At 44.1% G+C, this 15,800-nt stretch overlaps 1 protein-coding gene across 2 annotated transcripts in view; it reads left to right on the plus strand.

Annotated features, from left to right (window-relative positions):
- The window catches only part of FBLN2 (fibulin 2), a 247,445-nt gene that overhangs the window by 23,682 nt on the left and 207,963 nt on the right, over positions 1-15,800 (plus strand). The window contains exon 1 of one of the 2 annotated variants that reach the window (XM_090021494.1): positions 11,041-11,188. The exons of the other annotated variant lie outside the window; for it this stretch is intronic. The gene's annotated coding sequence lies outside the window, so the exon portion shown is untranslated. Of the gene's footprint in view, positions 1-11,040; positions 11,189-15,800 lie in introns of those variants that run through there. 2 annotated transcript variants of the gene reach the window in all.

A 15,800-nucleotide genomic window follows, 5' to 3' on the forward strand; every position in this document is an offset into this window, starting at 1 on the left:
ACCTGGAAAGGGCCACTCCACCTCTCAGTCAAAGGTTCCTTTTTCCACCGCTGCACCAAGACCCAGTCTCCCGGGCAGAAGTCATGTACCGGTACGTCTAAAGGCAGACGCTGAAAGGGGGCTGCATACCTGTGAAGAGAAGACAAGACAGACTGCAAAGCAGTAACGTACATATGAAGCTTGCTATTACCTAATTCAAAAGTTACATTTTCTCGCATCCCAGGGGGTAAGACTCGAGGGGGTTTGCCAAACATAATTTCATATGGGGTTAATTTAAGGCCCCATCGGGGAGTGTTTCAAATGCAAGTAAGAGCTAGCGGCAATGCTTGAGGCCACTTATGGCGTGCTTCAATTCAGATTTTGGTGAGTAGAGTCTTTAAGGTCCTATTCATGCGTTCCACTTGTCCTGAACTTTGTGGTCTCCATGGTGTGTGTAGTTTCCAAGTGATCTTGAGAGCTTGTGCGACTTCTTGAACTACCTTTCCCACAAAGTGTTGTCCTTGATCCGACTCGATGGATTCAGGCAGGGAATACCGGGGAATGATCTCCTGCAACAAATACTTCACTACTGTAGCTGCAGTGGCAGTCCTGGTGGGCCATGCCTCGACCCAACCAGAGAGCTGGTCTACCATGACAAGTAAAAACCCATGATGTCCGGACCGTGGGAGCTCGGCAAAATCAATCTGCCATGCTTGTCCAGGGTACGCTGCTCAGGGTCTACCTCCCATTGGCACAGGGGGTTTCCTTTGAGGGTTTACCTTCTGGCATGTGATGCACCTGGTAGCAATACGCTGAGCTTCTACATATAGCCCTGGGGCTACTGCTTGGCGGATCACTAGATCACCCATAGCCAAGCCTCCCATATGGGTTCTTGCATGGAGCTGTTGCAGCACCTCCCGAAGCAATGGCCTGGGTATCATGACCTTTCTTCCCGGTACTATCCACCACCCCTGGGAGTTCTTTTCTGCACAAGCTTTCTGTGCAAATTTATCTTCAGGGGAATACTGCGGGACTAAATCCTGGACGTATGGCCATATGGCATGGGCCAAGGCCTGCCTGGATACTTCCTCCGCTTCTCCACCAATAAATGTGGCTTCCTTTGCTGCCGCATCAGCCTTTGCATTTCCAAGCTTATGCTTTTCCTCAGCAGCCTTCCCATGGGCCTGCACATGAATGACTGCTACCTCTTTAGGCTGGTGGAGTGCCTCTAGTAGCTTGATAATCTGGGGGCCGTTAGCAATTTTATTCTCAGAGGCCGTAATGAAACCCCTTTCTTTCCACAATAGTCCGTGCGCATGGACCGTAGAAAAAGCATAGTGAGAATCAGTGTATACATTAACTCGCTGGCCTGTCCCCAGCTGTAATGCTCGGGTGAGTGCAGTGAGTTCCGCGGCCTGTGCCGACCATGAGCTCGGTAATGACTCCCTCCATACTACCTTATCCAAGGTTACCACTGCACATCCTGTTCGTCTTTTTCCATCGATGACAGAGCTGGAGCCGTCTACGAAGTATTCAGCATCTGGGTCTTCAGTTGGGTCCTCAGCAAGATCAGGCTGCACCTGTGTGGTTTGATTCAGGACCTCAAGGCAGTCATGCGTCGGCTTCCCTGGCTCCGGCAGCAAGGTTGCAGGGTTCAAGGCTGTAGTATGTTTGAAAGTAAGTCCTGGATTAGAGAGCAAAAATATTTCCTACCGTGATTGTCTGGAGGGGTTGAGAAACTTTCCTCCCTCAGTCCCTAGAATCTGGGGAACTCCATGTGGGGTGTGTATTTCCATATCCGCACCCATTACTATCTTCTGGGCTTCTTCAAAAACCACTGCTGTGGCTGCCACAGCCCGAAGACAGGCTGGCCACCCGAGTGCAACCGGATCTAGAACCTTTGAGTAATATCCCACGGGTCTCCAAGTTGGGCCTGATGGCTGCGTTAGCACCCCGATGCAACCCCTCGATTCTCATGAACATACAGTCGATATGGCTTTTTACTATTTGGGATGGCCAGGGCAGGGGGCTGGATTAATGCTGCCTTAAGCAGATCAAAGGCATGCTGCATTTCTTTATTCCATTTCCATTCAGTGAGACTCTCCTTAGTCAGTGAGTCATACAGTGGTCTAGCCTTCCCACCATAATCTGGTATCCATAGTCGACAGAACCCAGTTAGCCCTAGGAATGCCCGCAGCTCCTTGGGTGATTTAGGTGAGGTTAGACCTTGGATTGCCTGTATGCGATCTGCACTCAGGGCTCTGACTCCTTTTGAGAGCTTATATCCCAAAAATGTAACTTGAGGCTGACATATTTGGGCTTTCTCTCTAGAGACTTTATATCCTTTTTCCCCTAGAGTGTTTAGCAGTGACCTGGTGGCTTTCTCGCAGAGTTGCAAGTTTGGGCTTGCAACTAGCAGGTCATCCACATACTGGAGGAGAGTCACTGCAGGGTGTGATCCCTTCCACTCCTCCAAGTCCTTCTGAAGGGCAAGTCTGAAAATATGGGGGGCTGCTATGAATCCTTGTGGAAGAACTGTCCACATGAGTTGGGCTTTATGGAAAGTATCTGGATCCTCCCATTCAAAAGCAAACAATTTTTGACTCTCTCGGTGAAGGGGAATGGAGAAGAAAGCATCTTTCAAATCTAGCACTGAAAATATTTCAGCTTCCCCCGGTACTTGTGTCAAAATCGTGTGTGGGTTCGGGACTACAGGATGGTCTGAAAGGACCTTCTTATTTACTGCTCGCAGGTCTTGGACCAGTCTGTATGAGACCCCATCTGCCTTCGGCACTCCAAGAATGGGGGTATTATATGGTGAGGACCCTTCCACTAGCCATCTGCACTTCTTGTATTTCTCTATTAACGGCTTGAGTCCAGCTCTGGCCGCTCGGCTGAGTGGATACTGCGTTACCCGAACGGGCCCCTCCCCATCCTTGAGTATGATCCTTCCCGGGGAGACCGACTTAGCTCGTGTAGAGGTTCCATCAGCCCATACCGAAGGGTCTACTCCAGTCATGTGATCTTCCGAACTTACTACAGGGCGTCGGTCCTCCAGGAGAGCCATCTGATAGTTCGAGCTCTGCTTGACAGGTAGCTGGACCACCATCTGGTCGTCTCTGAAGAATATCTCAGCTTGCAATTTTGTGAGTAGGTCCCGCCCAAGTAATGCAACTGGGCAGCTTGGAGAATATACAAAGGAGTGCTCAAGCAAATGGTCCCCCACTTTGGTGAGGAGTGGTTTACAAACAGGGAGTCGGGATTGCGTTCCCTCAATCCCTTCCACAAGTACATGCTGTTCACTAGTTCCTGCACAGGGGTTTTTTTCTGGAATCATTGAAAATGTAGCCCCAGTATCCACCAAGGCTTCAAAGTTTTTGCCACCAACCCTAATGGTTACCATGGGATCTTCTCGGGCTCCAACCCGAAGGGTAGTGGTCTTAGATCCCTGTCCCCTTCATTCTGTGTCCTCACCCTTTTCCTCTGCCCGCATGAGGTGACCTTTTGGTTCACCCTCTCTCTTCTCCTTCAACTTTGGGCATTCCCTCTTCCAGTGTCCTTTCTCTTTGCAATAAGCACAAACGTCTGCTCCCACTCTTTCTCCTTTCCCTTTCTGCATCCCAGCCTTTCCAGGGTTACCTCCAGTTATAGCAGCTGCCAGCGCTGCCATCTGTCGCTGAGCCTTTGTATCCTCCTTGCGCTCCTGCATATGCTCACGATTCCCATATACCTTATATGCAATTTCCACCAGCTCTGAAATCGGTTTCCCAGCACCTCCCTCAGTTTTCTGTAACTTCTTACGAATATCAGCAGCGGATTGACCAATAAACGTAAGATTTACCATGCGTTGATTATCTGGGGCTTCTGGATCTAGGTCCGAAAACCTACGGAACGCCTCATACAGCCTCCCGTGGAAAGCTGAGGGATCCTCTTCTCTTGCCTGTCTCACTTCATACAATTTAGACAGATTAGTAACCCGAGGCACTACCTTCCCCATTGCTTCCACTATAATTCCCAGATACTGTGCACTCAGCTCTCTTCCTTCTGCAGTATGATTATCCCATCTCGGTTCCTCAACAGGGCAGGTATCATGCAAGGTACGACCAGCAGCTCCCTCCGCTTCTACCCTGGCTGCTGCAATGCGCTCTGCTGTCCCCAACACTACTCTCCTTTCCTCCGGGGTCAGGAGGGTTTGGAGCATCATCTGGACATCAGCCCAAGTGGGTCGATGGGTTTGCCCAATAGATCGAAACAGGTCCCTCATATTTTCAGGGTCTTCACGAAAAGAGGGGCTCTGATTCTTCCAGTTAAATAAATCTGAAGTACTAAATGGGGTGTAGACAAAAGTTGCATTGCCTCCCTCTCCGATAACCTCTCGCATCGGGCAATTCAGCACCGGCTGTGATTCTACAGTCTTGCGCAAATAATAGCCCTTATTCCCTGATTCAGATGGGGCACTTGGCTGAGGCTCACACTCTGAATCATTAGGTATGCTTTGATACGCTGGTGGTGGTTTCCCTGAGGGAGGGAGCGGTGGTGCAGAGGGCCTGGATCCTGAAGAGGTGTCTGATTCATCCTCGCTACCTGACAGGGTTATGACCGGAGACTGGGTCCAATACTCAGTCAATTCAGAATTCCCCCCCTCATTAGACTCAGGGAGTACAGGCGGTCCTCCTCGAGTCTTTCCTTTAACAACCATCACATGAGACTTTACTAAGCATTTCTTAATCCAAGGTGGCTGATTTTGAACCACCCACAACCAACAATCGATATAAGGAAATTGATTCCAATAGCCGTTCTGCATAACTATTTCATGGATAGCTATCACTTCTTTTACTACAAAGGATCCTTTCGGGGTCCAGTGGACCGCAAATGTTGGCCACTCGAGTTGACAAAACTTAATTAAAACACCCTTTTTCATCTTCACTCCATAATCTGCCTGCTTGCCAAATTTACTGAAGTTCCATAAAATACATCCTAAAGGCGTATCTGGGCTCTCTACATGGGAGCGACCTGTACCCGTATGCCCACAAGAGTGCGCTCAACGCACACCAAATACCAAAAGGTCCTCATAACAGGCGGTTTATAACGAAAACCCGGCCAAAATTTTCCCGGTAATCGTACACATCTTTGTTTCTGGACCCAGACCAAATTGGGCAAGGGAATTTGTATACTCACTCAGATACCCCAGAGATCTTGATCAGAATGCCGGAATGTGTGTCTGGTGTCCTCAGAAACCAAAAATTTGCACAGGAGCCTTTAACTTCCCGAATATTCCAACTCACGTCTCAAACCCCTGGGCGAGCCCAAAAAGGCGGCTCGGTGCGCACTCCCCGTGGTGGCAGAGACGATCTTGTCGCTGAATTTCGGGGTAGTCCAAGAGAATCTCCTGCCTGGCTCACCAGATTCTGTTGCAAAAGATTGTGGTCCGTTTCTTGGAGGCCACCAAAATCATAGATACACACTCATTAGCAGCACAAAAGGTGTATTTGCAAATAGGGTCAGAGCAGAGTCAAAGACTCAGATTACTCCGAACCCCTAAGGAATTTTTGCAGGCTGTATTTATCCTTCTTCCTCCTGGGCACGTGTGCAGAAACAGGAACTCTTACAGCTCATTTCCATTTCATACAAACATATATGTGGTTACATCACTACATCCATCGCATGTACATTATAATGAACTACTTAAGTATGCAGGGCGGAGAAGTAAATATGCATCAGCTAATTGCGCATGCTCAGAAAGTTCTTTAGGTCACCAAGAGTTTAAACCCCCCACCCTTTCAAGGACACAGTCAGTTGAATTCCAGCTTCTGTAATCTGCATGAGAAAAGCTAGGGGGAGTCTGGGGGAGAGTCTGTGATTTAGTATAAGAAGAACTGTGGCAAGGCTGGCCAAGAAAAAAAGTCCTTGGCAGTGTTTTTTTGCTTATCAGGTGCGAGATGCAAACTGTGCATTTCTAACAATACTCCATTTCTAACAATGTAATGGCATCAAATCACTTTAGGAAATTACATTTGAGAGTAAAGCTTCCTGTGCTTTCAGCTAGACTCCTCATGTCTGTGAGGCTGAGGAGTCATAGTCTAAAAATTTGTGCTTAAATAGCTACCCGTTTCTATGCTAAAGTTTATCTGTAAACATGTCTTCATTATTTCTCAGAGTTACTGTGGGGTCGAATCAGTTGTTTTGTAACTGCATTTGAGATCCTTAGATAAAGGGTCCTACAAAAATCTAATATTTTATTAATAATTTTTTCTGCCAAATTCTGGACTGTTCTACTGGCTAATAAAATGTCACTAGTCATAAATTCTTAAATCAGTAAGCTAGCATTTTTTTAAGCTCCATTCTAAAACTGCAGTTAATGTAGTAGGACCCAGACTGAAGGGTCATACCAGGGTGGGGTCTGGTTGCCACACTCTCAACGGATGTTTAGCTTCCTTATCTGTATCCTTCCTGCACTGTTAATGAAAAAGATATCAGGAGGTGGTACCTGACTGTAGCAGGGTTCACTGAGATGGGCACTTCCCTGCCCTGCCTGGGGGATGAGAGTGAGACGGGGCATGCTGTGTACCTGCAGGCCCATCACCTGCTGTTTGGACAGCTTGGCATCCTGTGTACTGCGGGACACCCTGGTGGTCATCACCCTGATAAGTGCCAGGCCAGGTCCCTGCTACAAGAGGTATCTTGAGGTGATTAAGTGGTGAGATCTTGCCATACCTGAATGTGGCCCTTAAGAGTTTTGTACACCTGTAATGTCAAATACATCCACTGATACAGTGGGAAAATGGTTCTAAGAATCTATATATTAAAAAAAATAGAACAGTGACCATCTCCCTTCCCTGTCAGTGTGTATAGAATAGTGGACTTTTGGTATAGAAAGATATCCTTAGACAATATTTAAATGCAAATATATAACTAACCTCCTCTTTCTGCTGCAAAAACAGGGGTATGCTCCAGTAACTAATAGGTAACATCCATACCAATGAATGGTAAAGTAAAGTATAGTTAATACCTATAACACTAAAGGACTGAGGCCCCTGACAGACATGCAGGTAAAGAAGCAATGGGATCTGATGTGGGATCCTCACAGTTGCACTTCCTGTTGTGTTACACTTGCATGGCAGGAGACATGATTGTGGGGCCTAACGTCAGATCCCAGGCCAATGCAGGGGGAGCCTAGGATCAAAATCATGATCAGTTAGTAGCAAGCTTCTGCAGCTGGGAGCCCTCTCAGCTGTGGGGGTGCACCATTCACTCCTGAGGCTGGGAGCCCTGTCAGCCACGGGGGCACACCATGCCTGGCCCCCTGTACAGTTAATGGTGTGATAGGAACTAGCCACAAAGTTGTTATATATTTTTTGTGTAATACCTTTGTGTCTTATTCCTTGTTTTATCATGCCTTTAATTGCATTACCATGTGACTGGGTCATAACTTAAGATGTGACTAACTAGTTAAGCATGTCTTAAGTGTAATGTGTGCCAGAGATCTGAGTTTCACTGTCAGCATTATTCAGCAAAGTGGCATTAAATTATCATACTGTAATGGAAGATGAGGGCCTAGAGATGAACAGTTAAGAATTTGATACTGGAACGCTACACAGCTTGAGTTATAGGTCATAGAATATGAGGGTATGGACCATGGGTTTGAAGTGGTACAAGTGAGTTAAACTATTCTAATGCTGCCAGGATGCAGTGTTAAAGTTGGAAAGGTTTGGCTACCTTTGTATCCCTGTAGGCTGATGCATAACAGCTGCTGCATGCTCCCAAGCAGGAGCATCATTTCCTTTTGAAGCGGCTACAAATGTACATTTGTCCATACTGGGGATGTTTTCACTTTTTGAACTGTTTGATACAAAGCAAACTGCAATGGCTGGAAGTTAATATTTGATAGCTGTTTGACAATCTGTCAGCTCTGCTGGTGCTGTTAAACTCATAATAAAGTATGGAAACCATTGATTCTTTTGGCTTAGTTGATCTCTGCCAAGCAAGCCTGAGGTGCTTTGGCAGACCAGTGCGTTGCTTCCTATATAGGTAAAAATAGACCTTTGCTTGTAGAGGCACCTATTTGTCATTATGTTAAATAATTAAATCACTTGTTATCTAATTTTGTTGTTGTTTTTTTGTAGCCTACATTATGAATGAGCAAGATAAAAATTCCTGATTATAAATTTAGCCCCTAAATTGATGATGAAGGGCTTATAAAGTTATGCTTTTTAATAAAAAGAAAATTAGTCATATAAAAAAACCAAACTGTTCCAATTAACTTCATATTCATTTTAATTTCAGACAAGTATTTCAGCTAATCAACCAGATTCTTGGATGAAGTAGAACTAGGGCCTTCCTGTAAGATCAAGTCAGTTTACTACACCAAGCTATAACTTGATGAGGCTCAAAGTGAGTACATGTGTAAGTTGTGAGGAACTGCAAATAATCCCGTAAAACACAGGTGTTAGCATCAAAGTCAGTTAAAAGAGAATGATAACAATATTTAAAAGGGAGTTAGCCTCCCAGACATAATTACTTTGCATTCTTCTAAGCCAGAGGTAAAGCTCTCACAAAGTGTTTATATTTACTATTTGTTCTGCCGCCTTTGTGTCTTGGATTCTCCTTCCTTTGTGACCCCTGACTGTTGCTCCCTTTTAATCTTCCTCAGCAGCTGTTTCTCAGTGAGTATTTCAAAGATGATGTAGCTTTCTCCTCCATGTTCCTTTTGGTAAACTGTCTACAGTAGTGTAAAGGAGGGTTAAGAATGTAGAGAGCTGTCAGAGGGCAAAAAGTTATTTTGGAGTCCAAAGATCAAGTGTTTAGTACTGTAAGGTTAGGTTATCACTCTTCTTACCCAGGAGAAGAGTGGACTCCAGGAGCTAAAATGAAAGCTCAGGGTTTTGAGCTTGGGCCTAAAGCGCAAGAGGGGAGAGGACACACCACAGAGTATGTGTGTGTTTGGGCATGTGCCGTCCTTTCTATGCTCTGGAAAACTCTAGCAAGGCTGCATTAAGATAAGTGCTGGCATTAAGATTTTCTTAGCTGATACTGATAGCTGATTATTAACCAGCCATATCGGCTGATACTGATCCAATATCTGATTTACCGGAATGCAGTCGGGCAGTGTGGAGAGCAACTCTCTGCAGGTGAGTCTGGGTGGGTGGGGGGGTGCAGATTGAGGCCCCCATGGTGAGGGAGGAAGTAGGGCAGGGGCTGGGGCTGGAGACATTGCCCAGCCAGAGCACTCAGTGGAACCTGGGGTGAGGGTGGGGAGCAGGATGGACTCATACAGTGGATCAGCATTCTGGTGCTTAAAATTGGCAGCGGGGTGTGTGTGTGGGGGGGGGGGGAGGGGGGTTAGGGGTTTGAACTAAGTCTTGCCCAATGAGCTTTAGTCTAAGTGCTGCCACCACCATTTTTAAGTGCAGTAAGGCTTTCAACCAGAGCAGAGCTGAGCTGAGTGGGATGAGGACAGTTGCGAGCTGCTCGCTGTGGACTCAGGGCTCTCTGCTCTGCTACCTTTGCCCCAGGAGCCCCGTGTCGGCTGCAAGTCCCCTGGCAGCGGGAGACACAACTTGCTCCCCCACTGCTGCTGGGCAGCCGGGGGCTGCACGGCTGAGGTGGAACCCCTGGGGTAAAGGCAGCAGAGCAGAGCCCTGAGCCCACAGTGGACAGCTTGCATCTGCCCCCTCCACAAATCTGGGGGTGTACATACCCAGCCCATGCCTCCTCTCAGGGGTGCACTTAGTACGGGGAACCGCCCCCTCTTACCCTCCACACCCTGTGGACAAGCAGCCTGTGGCTCCATCTTGCTCACTCTCCTGCTCCTAGGTCCCATTCATGGCCCTGGCTGGGCAGTGCCTCCAGCCCCTTCCCCTGCCCTACTTCCTCCCTCACTGTGATGGTCTCGATCTACTCCTTCCCTCTTCTACACCCCTTGCCCTTCACAGACTTACCTGCAGGGCACTGATCTCCACACTGCTTGGCTGCATTCCTGGCCGTATGCATGTGTATGGCTGCATGCATGCATGCAGTGTCTGGGGGCCCCAGCCAGAAGGCATATTATATTTATCAGTGACATTATCAGCTACATTGGTCAAAAAAGCTGATGGCAATTAATGTTAATTTTCCTCTTATCAGTGCTGCTCCGATATGTCACTGATCAATGTTCCCTCTAAAGTTTAGCAATCTGTGAGCAATCCTGGCTTGAAGTGCATGGGTGTCTCAGTGTGCCTACCTCTCCCTCCTCCTGCAGCAGCCCGTGGCTGGGTTGGGGTGAGTGGTGAGCGGCTGGATCCAAAGCCAGCAGTGGGGGGAGCGCTGGTGTCCCACTGTGTGCGTGGCATTAAAAAGTTATTGTGCGGCATGATTTTTTTTTATTGTGCGTGGCAACACACATGTGCAGCTTAGAGGGAACACTGGCACCGATAGATCAGTACACCTCTACCTACTTGTAGTTCAGCAGTTCCCATGTCCAAGCTGTGGTATTGGCCACAACTTCCAAGTTCCCAAGAGAAATTTCTTATGGTAAAAACAGACATTGGGTTTATCCTGAGTTTGATTGTCCTGGGTGTTGACTCTCATTGGACATCTGTTTACACATGCATCTAGAATGGCACTTAACTCAGATTAGTCTGGGTTGTCATCTCATATACTCTGCAGGGGCAATGGACTTGTAGGACTGTAGGATCCCATAATAAAAGGCTTTGTCCTGGGAGAAAACCCACATCTGTTTTTGGCCTTTGGTATTAAATTGCTCTGTTTCCATGTCTGCCTTCTGCCAGCCTGATCCTGCATACCCGTTTGTGTGAAACTCCTGCTGAAGCCAGTGGGAGTTTTGCATATTGCAAATGCGAAGGATCGGGCCCAGGAAGTATGAATGACTGTAGCTTCTGACTTGAAGATGCCAAATGAAATTCCAAACTGCCAGATACAAAAGTACTGCCTCTAATTTATACCTGGATTCTATTGGACAGAGAACAATCCTTTGAAACTCTAAGCTCTTTCCTCAGACATCACAGGGGGTAAAAAGTGAATTAACCATATCATAGGCACATGGTACTTCCCTGCTCAGATTACACCACAAAATCTGGGCAGTTCCTAAAACAGAGCTGGGAAAGGAACTTGTGAGTTTAAGCAACACTAGGAAACAGAGCACTAGTAACATAACAGAAGACAAAAGGGTAAAGGAAAATTTTACTGCTTCTACAGTTCTGCACATCTGCAGGTTAGCAGAATTCATCATTAACTCGTTGTTTGTTGCACATTTATTGTGAATAGTGTGAAATAACTGCTTTAGCTTTAGTTTTGCTCTATAAAATGTGTTCTGTTTGTTTCAGAGAGATCTTGCTTGTGTTGACTTTTTACTGACTTAGTTCTCTAAAGTCTAAATGCTTTCTAACTGTTAATCAGAGTTTAATATATTCTTAAATATCTTGCATTTCATACAATTTAAAGACTTGGGTATCTGTGGAATGATTTGTTGTGTAGTCTGTTACAGTTAATACACTGCTTAAGGCTATGGCTACTCTGCACATGGACAAAACTCCTTACAACATAACTTGCTGTAAAATACTCCATAAGCAAAACATGTGTGTTTGTATTATTAGACAGATCTCGGTGAACTATTTTATTCTCTCTTCAAAAGTGAGCTTCTTAGAAAAACAATTATTTCTAACTCTGCTTCTGGCCTTTTAACTGTGATTTCAGAACGGTTTTTACCTCACATACTGAAATGAAAGTTAAGTTTGTTTTTGTTAATATAAGTCAAGAAGTAGCAATGATTCAGTGTGACAGGCTGAATGTGAGCCATATGAGTTGAGCTAGACAAGCATAAAGGATGATTGTATTGCAAAATATCTCCAAGTAATTTGGATTTTGACACATTTATCACTTCTCCAGTTGCATTTTTTTCAGTTTCTTTTCTTCCCAAAGGAAAAAGTATTTGATGTGATGGAAAAATGTGTGCATTGTGTACGGGAATAGTGTGTTCTTGGTGAAAGCTTCCCTGCTGCAGTAAATTTCTCACTGGAACAGAAAGTCTTCTCTATGAAGACATTACTTGTCATGCCTTACTTAAAAATGACTTGCTAGAAATCTTGAAGTGAATCAACTTCAGATACTAATTTTATCACTGTAGCAGGCTGTTAGCTAGTGATTTCTCAGTTTGCTGGATAGTCTTTTCTATATGCAGTGATATATGGTATTCCACAAGCAGCTTTCAGTTAATAAAGATTACATCTTCATTGTGGCATGTAGAGTGCAACTCATACAACTCTCATTAATGCCACTAACTGGAGTTGCATGTTCCCCAAGATGAATGCCTATCCCTATGAATTCCATAATGTCTGGCAGGGTTCCAACACTCATCTAACCCTTTTAGTGGGGGTTTTTAAAGCACCATTTTTACATACTTTTTAATTTTTGTCTTCTGCATTTGGACCTTATGTATCAGTGTTATATAGCTCACAAAGGCTGCAAATGGATGTCCTATTTATTCTGGGATAAACCCTTGTATCTGGTGTAAAGGACAAGCATACAGATGCCCATTATCTGAGAACTGATTCTAAAACAAGTTTCCCAGGCAAGAGGTAGTAACAGTTTATTCTCAGGATATTGCAAACTACATTTGTAAAGTTATCCTAGGATTGCATCATTGAATCAATAGCAGAAAATCAGCACTGCATTCAACTACTCACTAAACCCTGATTAGAAGGGCAGTGTGTGTCCACATCCTAATCCCAGGATATTTTTGTTCTGGGACAGCACAGGTACAATTTATCCTGTGACAAATGTAACATCTGTTCCTAGCCTAAAGGAAAGCTGTTTAATTTTGTCTCAAAACATTTGGATTAGGTTAGGATTATATATCTAGTTTTATTATTGGTAAATCTATGAATTACTCCACTGGTACAGTCCATATCTCACTGAAATTATTAGGAAGACTACTCTAAAACTGAATTACATAGGAATAGGATTAAGTCCATTATGAAAGAAGGTCTAGATCATCATATATTTCTTACTGCTTAATACCATGTGTGAAATTTTAAGGAAATAAACCAGGAAAAAATGTTTTCTTCTCTCTTTAAGAAAAATCCCAGTAAAAAAAAGTCTATCACCAAATTCCAAATTATTCCTTACTTCATGTTTGCAAGAGACTATCCAATGTATGCTTTTACTTTATGGAATGTTAAATAGTTTCTGGCATTACTGTGCCCTTGCGGGAAGAACAGATGGTACTTTGAATATATTTTGTTATGGGATAAAATGTTCCAGGTCTTTGACAGATTATATCCATCTGTAAGGAAGAAATAGGATTTGTGTAAAGTAAACATGATAGAACGAAACAATTTCAAGTGAGTTTTGGAAGGAAAAACAAGTTATGTGGAAGCATGTTCCTGTGATTGTTCAGGTGATAAGCAAATCTATGGTACTTTTATATTCTCCTACAGTGGGATACTTTTATTTTAAATGTAAATATATTGTGTTAAATAGGTACTAGTGAGTAATTTTAAAGAAATGAAATACTAGCATTTGGAAGGCCGTGATCAACATATAACACAGTGGTTCCAAGGAAACTTCACTATCTAGTGGTATATTGAAGATTGGATGGGTATTTGAGGCCTATTTAAGGTCTTTATTTAAGGCCTAAGGCATCATGATCATAAAGCCATGTGAAAGGGAAGCACCAGCATTCACAGTTGCTCAGCCATTCATGGCCAGAAGGCAGGACTAGCAACAACAGGGTGGACAGCAGTAGATGTAAATGGGGGCCAATCCCTGAAGGTCCATACCTCTTACCATTCTACTGTTGGTATAGTGCATCATGGTTCCTGTGGTCGCACAGCTTTGTATAATTCCCCCCCCCCCCCCCGTGTTTTTAATTTGGTTCCATCAACAAGCTGCAATATCCCTGTATAGTTTGAAGGAGACTGCCATGAAGTGGCATATTAAATGTTTATCTCCTGCAGGTCTTTTCAGTTCTCTAACCTAAACTCTTTCCAGACAGTCATATACTACTAAAAACAGCCATTCCCAGGCTCTAATTACTCAATTTCTGGCGCTTTGGTTGACAAGAACCAACAGGCAGTTTTGGAGTTGCAGAAGGGCTAATGAGGTTAGAGTGACGGATCGTCTCTGAGTCATCTTTTCCTTTCCTTCTATTACTCTCTCATTTGATGGCCAAGGGTTAACAAATTTTTGCCAAAAGGAACTAAAGGTTTCTGACCTGGTCAGATGGGGCATTTATTTAAGTATGCTAGGGCCATCAATCACTAGGCATCTATTGAGTAGACTGTGTGACTTGCCTAAGGACACACTGGGTATCTGGCAACACAATGAATTGAATCTGAGACTTTGGTGGCACAAGCAAGTCTCTAACTACTGGGCACTCCACTTATTCATTCTTAAACAGCCCCCCATGCCCTCTGCGTGCATATGCCAAGTCAGGACTTCTCCGTACAATTGTGATTTTTAGAAAAGTGTAGGGCACTTAGATGCCTAATCCAATTAAAATTTGAATACTAAACAACCTCAGGGTCTTCAAAGGCGTAGCTGAAGAAAAGCTGTAACAACAACTGTTTTGGAAGAAGGAACAGCAGGTTTCAGTGATCCTAGACCTAGTAGATACAAAGTACTCTGTAGATGGCTAAAATATCTTGAGTTGGAGTGCATGCTTGAAATGATAGGTGTACACAATGACACAAGAGTGTGATAATACCAGTACCATGTTTCACTTTGATTTGTAGTATGCAGAGAATTGAAGTTTGCTGTCCCTTATACACAAACGGTTATTCACAGTGTTGTCTATTGCAGCATTTTTTCTATACTTGGATAATTTAAGATGACAATGACAAACTAAGTTTTGGAAGCAATTATGGAAAGAATGTGTAGTTTTTTGTGAAGCCTGTTCTTTTCTTAACTCCACCCCAGCTGGATTTGAACCTGTGACTATGCTGTATAATAGTTTTGAAATAATTGGGATGGGAAGGGACCAAGGGATGTGGCACAGGCAACAAAAATGTCTCTGTACAGACCTCCCTTGCTGCCAGCAGATTTTAGCTGGTCCTGTAAGTGAAGAGGCTAAAACAACTGGAAGACAGACATTGACACATTAATGGGAGAATTCTAGGGAAACTACAAACTGAAGTAGCAGGGAACACTCAGAATTTTACTCTGACTTGAATTGGTATTTCTCTGATTTAGTGGAAGCTGCGTTGTAGTTGCCTTCACAGAGGTTTAGTTATATTACAATCCCACTCTGTTTTCTGTCCAACTGTATTTTTCTTTTCAGATAGATGGAGGCCCAATTTGCATACCATTTATTTCTGTCTTATTTGTTTTATTTTCTCTGTACTCTTTTAATGCTGGACCATGGCTAGCATATGTGGGACAGAGTGTATATTTGTTCATTCTTTCTTCCTCGTATTAATGATTTATTTCCTCGTGCTTAATTCACCTTATGTTTGTAATTTTCCTCTTCTGGAAAATAAAAGAAGAAAAAATTGGCACAAAGTGAAACACTTTATATGGATACTATCAAATTCAAACAAGTTATGTCACTAGCCCATATGAGGCTCTGGGACAATTATTAGTTTTAATGAAAATCAGTCTTAAATTAATACTTTGTTTTGTGTGTTCAACAAAAACAACATGTTGCTAGAAATAAGTTTTCTTGCTTAACCTAAATATTCCTTTGTAACACCAATGCTTATTGAAAAGGGGTGTATGGGGGTGTGTGTGTGATCAGGGGAGTAGCTGCATATGTATATTTACAGTAAGGAGTGAAATTGGGAAACACATAAGCAACATGGCAATACTGAAGGTTCCAGCTCTGGGCC

Source organism: Crocodylus siamensis, chromosome 11 (genome assembly GCF_052110815.1).
Source record: "Crocodylus siamensis isolate JL-2025a chromosome 11, ASM5211081v1, whole genome shotgun sequence".
In the NCBI taxonomy this organism is placed as follows: domain Eukaryota; kingdom Metazoa; phylum Chordata; order Crocodylia; family Crocodylidae; genus Crocodylus; species Crocodylus siamensis.